Genomic DNA, 5,673 nt, shown 5'->3' with positions numbered 1-5,673 from the left:
TCTTCTACAACGAACGGATGCACTACAAGCTGCATGCAGAGTATAATGGAAACTCTTCAGAGTTCGACCGATAAATTCTAGGGGTACAGAGATTCAGCAAGTATAGAGTAATAAGGCATTAAAATGGTACGGGAGTACGTGGTATTAGATATAGCGTGTACCTCTGGGTCTGATTCTGCACGCGCGATGTCTTCTTGGCTCAGCAGACTAATGGACGATGTGCAGCCTGATGGATTTTCAAGGAAGGTGGACATGTCATCTGGTGCCGGGAATTTTGTTCTAAGCAGGGGGATGTTTTCCAGGGCTAGGAGCTGCAATGGCAGTGGGAATCCATAACAGGGGTTGTTCACCACTGTGAACTTCACAATGAGTGATTCAACCTCATATGATGAGTTGTTAGACCCGGAATGAGGCCCAAACATGGTGAAGGTGGACAAGAAAGACTTTCTACCCCACGGGAAAGACAGGAAGTAGTCAACATCATCCACCAGCGCCACCGATTCCTTTGTGATTCTCAGTTTCTTATTCGAGGGAATGACGACCCCATTAACAATAATCAATAACGCCAGGGGCAGCCGTTTCTAGTCTTCGGTGTACGGATCGCGGAGGGTGTCCAGTAAATCGGAAACAGAGGGTACATTCCCATCCGCGGAGAATAGACGGCTCCACATTGATTCCCCAGCTTTTATCCGTTCCTGCATCTCTCCCTCTGGGGGCATCTGAAAACACCTCAACCCAGATATGATTTTGAATTCGCGAAGGGAGAATTTTAGTGGCTGGCCCCCGAATACCATCCACACTTCGTGGTTCTTTTTTGTCACGAGTTGTCTGCTGAGAAGGCTGTGGATCAACTCTATCGAGTTTGAACACCTAGCCGCTGGCAGGTTGAAAAGCTTCCCAAACTGAGAACTCAAAATCGTGGTCAGTTCTGAAGTCCCTCGCAATATCTCTGCGAGATCCCCGATTACAATTGGATTTGAGTAAATCTTTAGTCTGCCTCCTGCAGGGAAAGACTCAGATGCAAATAGACGCGGTGGGAGACTCGTCGGATAATCTTCTTCGTTTAGTGCCACTGGAGACTCGCCTGATTCAGACATTTAGGGAATTTTATCAGAAAACTGGTGTGAGAAATTGTAGGAAGTTGACAGACATACGAATTGGTGGGTTATATACTCGCGGAACTTAATTGTTGATTTAAGTAACTTCCCATTATCAGTTACAGATCTGCCCAAATTTCGGAACGGTTTCTCAGATAGAAATTTTAAATTCAGCGTAAATTCGTAAATTCTAAGTGGGTCGAGACGGTTTACCTGGGCGTATCTGGGGATTGGAATTAGACGGCGGGTCTCCCGAATTCTGTCGGAGGTTGGGTCCGGGAGCCATACGCATCTCCTCCATAGATTGTTTCTTCGCCGAAGCTCTAGTTCGCCGGACCCCCAGTTCGTGGATTTTTCTACTCGAACCCACAACCTCAAAAACTGATTGGGGAGTAGGCATCCACCTACCTCCGGGACCAAGGATGCATCGAGATTGACGAACATAAGTTTGAATTTCAAATTGTACCGTTCCCTTTTCTCTATTTTTGGGGAATTACAAGATCTGTGTACATCCCAGTAATAACATACCGAACCCTACCGTAGCCGTATTTCACATATATTCAGTAATAGTTGTGAGTGAAATATCAATTTAAATTAAATCATGTACACCATAGCTGTGAGTGACATATGCAATTAAATCATGTACACCATGTCCAGAACAACTCATTCTAACCTAAAGCTGACGTCAATTTAAATTGTCTCTCTTGTACATGATTTATTCATTGATAATCTCCATAAATTTAAGTCTTTTATACTGTACACCCAGATATACCATATAATTGCATCAGTTTTTAACATTACATAATCTAACACGATATGTCTCATGTACATCGTGTACACGTAACTACGCTCATGTACACAGTGTTCATGCACACACCATGTTCAAAATACCACATTCTTCATTACAGGGGGTACAAATGTTTCCAAAACACTGCTATACCTTAACTATGCATAATATAAAACGATGTGACACATGTACACCGTGTACACGTAACCTGGTTCATGTACACAATGTTCATGCACACATTATGTTCAAAATACCGTATTCTTCATGTACATCCACCACTAAAACCCCAATGGGGTACAAAACAAAAATGGTGTACATCACTGGCCATCGCTTGATATAACATGCGCAAAAAGTATACGGCACCTATCCTATAAATCCCAAACAACTCACACACCATCCATATTACCCCAAGGGCTCCTTGCACGTTGCTCGGTTGTGCCCTCCTTTATCGCACCGTGAACATTTGTTAGGTTTTTTCTTCTTCCCAACCTACAAGTTAATCATGATGACTTAGCGCCTTATTTTAATATAACATTTAAACTACTATTTTCAATACTTATAATTCATTCTTACTGGATATTCCCCCTTTGACAACTTTCTTTTCGTTGGAGGTCTTCCGGATGGACGCCTTAACACTACAAAAAAACCTGCGTTTTGCAACTAAACTTTGCGACCGAATTATTAGTCGCAAATGTTTGTGACTATTTTGTGACTTCTGAACGACCATTTAGCGACCACAATATTGACCGATGGAATATAGTCGCTATTCCGCGACTAAAATAAACGGTCTTTACTTGGTCGTTAATTTGCGACGATTTTAAGACCGACTAAAATAAACTGTCTTTACTTGGTCGTTAATTTGCGACGATTTTAAGACCGATTACAGACTAATTTATTATAGTCGCAAATGGGTGGCTGATATGCGACTGATGTGCGACTCAACTTTTGGTCTCAAATAATCGTCACAATGTAGTCTCAAATGTGCAACTAGTTAACAACCACTTGTTATAGTTACACTTTTGTTGCAAATTAGTTAGAAAGAGTTGGTATAAAACACGTTAAAAAAGCAGCGATAGCGACCGGTTTGTAACTAGCACCTGAAGATTTTGCGACTGACACCTGATAAAGCAACCAGTTTGCAACTATTTACCAACTCTCGATTTTTGTTTTCTCAATTTTCACATTTTAAATTTGTTTGCATATAAAGTTAAACAATTCTACACTCATTTGATGTTACTTAGTAATAAAATCTTAACCAAAGACATAAATATTGATGTTTAAAAACAAAACATTCAAATCTCTTTGTCTTGTTACATTACTCTTATGAGTATTTAGATATTTAGTAAAATATCTATATTACTTGAGTTTTGCAAAAAATTTCAACCTTAAACTAATATATGTCCTCTATAACACTAATATGAGTGTTTTTGAGTGATATATATCACCATTTTGGAACACTATGTGTAGATTTCTAAATTTTATCTTGTCGCAAAAGTGCCACCAATTTGTAACTATTACTACGTTTGCAACTATTTTGCGACAACAGTTGTAACTATTTGCCAACCAATGTTACGACTAATTTTATACTCTTATGAGTAATGTTTAGGTATTTAGTAAAATATCTATATTACTTGAGTTTTGATAAGTTTTTCAACCTTAAACTAATATATGTCCTCTATAACACTAATATGAGTGTTTTGAGTGATATATATCACCATTTTGGATGACAATGTGTAGATTTCTAAATTTTGGCTTGTGACTAATAGTCGACAGTCACAAAAGAGTTGCAAAATTGCCACTAATTTGTAACTATTGTTCAGGTAGCGACTATATTACGACAATTCTTGCAACTATTTTCCGACCAATGTTGCGACGAATATGATACTAATCGCGAAATTTCTAAGATTTTTGCTAAGTGTTTGGGCGGTTTAGATTTCCCCCCAATTTTTTTATTTGACACCGTTGTGCAACTAACTAGCGACCAAATGTGAAATTCAGAAGGGTATAATGTTTAGAGATATTGAGTATAAACTCTATATTACTTATGTATAGGGTATAATGTTTAGGGATTTGCAAAGTTTTTCAACCTTAAAGCAATATATGGTCCTCTATAACAAACCAAAAAATCTAAAAACTATTATATATACTAATGTTTCTACCAATCTACCGATTAAGTATTCTGGCAATTTGACAACATTCTTCCCCTTGGACTTATAGGACAACAGTTCGAATCTACCCAAGTTTTTTTGTACATTTTAAATAACGTCGCTAATCAGCCGCAAATGTGCGACGAAGTTGCGACGAACATATATTGAAACTCTTGTTCTCGACCAATTTTTATTTTAGTCGCTAAGTAGTACGTCTTTTGCGACTAGCACCTGAAGATTTTGCGACTTTTTTGCGACTGGCACCTGAGATAGCGACCGTTTTGCGACTATGTACCAACCCTCGATTTTTGTTTTCTCAATTTTCACATTTTAAATTTGTTTGCATATAAAGTTAAATAATTCTACACTTATTTGATGTTACTTAGTAATAAAATCTTAACCAAAGACATAAATATTGATGTTTAAAAACAAAACATTCAAAACATTCAAATATCTTTGTCTTGTTACAAGAGTAATGTTTAGAGATTTAGTAAAATATCTATATTACTTGAATTTTACAAAAAATTTCAACGTTAAACTAATATATGTCCTCTATAACACTAATATGAGTGTTTTTGAGTGATATATATCACCATTTTGGATCACTATGTGTAGATTTCTAAATTTTATCTTGTGAGTAGAAGATACTAGTCACAAAATCGTCGCAAAATTGCCACTATTTTGTAACTATTACTAAGTTTAAGACTATTTTGCGACAACAGTTGTAACTATTTGCCGACCAATGTTGCGACTAATTTGGTACTCTTATGAGTAATGTTTAGGGATTTAGTAAAATATCTATATTACTTGAGTTTTAATAAGTTTTTCAACCTTAAACTAATATATGTCCTCTATAACACTAATATGAGTGTTTTTTAGTGATATATATCACCATTTTGGATCACAATGTGTAGATTTATAAATTTTATCTTGTGACTAATAGACGAAAGTCACAAAACGGCCGCAGTTTTGCCACCATTTTGTAACTATTGTTCATTTAGCAACTATTGTGCGACGAATAGTGCAACTATTTGCCGACCAATAGTGCGACTATTTAGCTACGGTTTGTGAAATTTCTATGATTTTGGCTAAGTCTTTGGGCGGTTACGATTCCCCCCAATTTTTTTACTTTGTCACTAATTTGCGACTAAAGAGCGACCAATACACTTAATTATTAGGTTAAAACAAAGTCGATTCTTCACTTTCTCATTTCCCCCAATTTCGATCTAGGGTTTTCTCCTTCTCTCCACTTCACTACGATTTTCGATTTTCTTCTCAAATCTCCTCAAAAGTCTTCAAATCTTCTCAATTCTTCGAATCTCAGTCTCAAATCACTTCGTTCCTTTCCTCTGGGTTCGAATCGATTGTCTCAAACCCTAAATTTCGACTCAAACTACGATTTTCATGGCTCCTAAAGGTAAATCTTCACGAGGCCGTGGTGGGGGTCAGAACACTAGAGCAACAGCCGCTGGAGGAGGCCATAACTCTAGAGCAGTAGCCGCTGATCCAGTCGAGAGCACTAGACCTGCAGCCGCTGGAGGAGGCGAGACCAGTCGCCGCGGAGGGGGCGAGACCAGTAACCGTGGAGGACACCAGAACCAGTAGCCGCGGAGGAACAAGAACATGTTTAGGTTACTCTGAC

The 5,673-nt window shown here is 38.1% G+C and overlaps 1 long non-coding RNA gene across 1 annotated transcript in view; it reads left to right on the top strand.

The window, feature by feature from the left end:
* The first annotated feature begins 5,629 nt into the window (after positions 1-5,629).
* Positions 5,630-5,673, top strand: part of LOC110225152 — a 3,282-nt gene continuing 3,238 nt past the window's right edge. Inside the window, exon 1 of the long non-coding RNA XR_002329560.1 lies at positions 5,630-5,662. This is a non-coding gene — a long non-coding RNA (uncharacterized LOC110225152). The remainder of the gene's footprint in view (positions 5,663-5,673) is intronic.

The sequence above is a fragment of the Arabidopsis lyrata genome (assembly GCF_000004255.2).
Source record: "Arabidopsis lyrata subsp. lyrata unplaced genomic scaffold ARALYscaffold_1, whole genome shotgun sequence".
Taxonomy (NCBI): domain Eukaryota; kingdom Viridiplantae; phylum Streptophyta; class Magnoliopsida; order Brassicales; family Brassicaceae; genus Arabidopsis; species Arabidopsis lyrata.
Note: the sequence above shows the minus strand (reverse complement) of the source record. Positions and strands in the feature narration are given on the sequence as shown.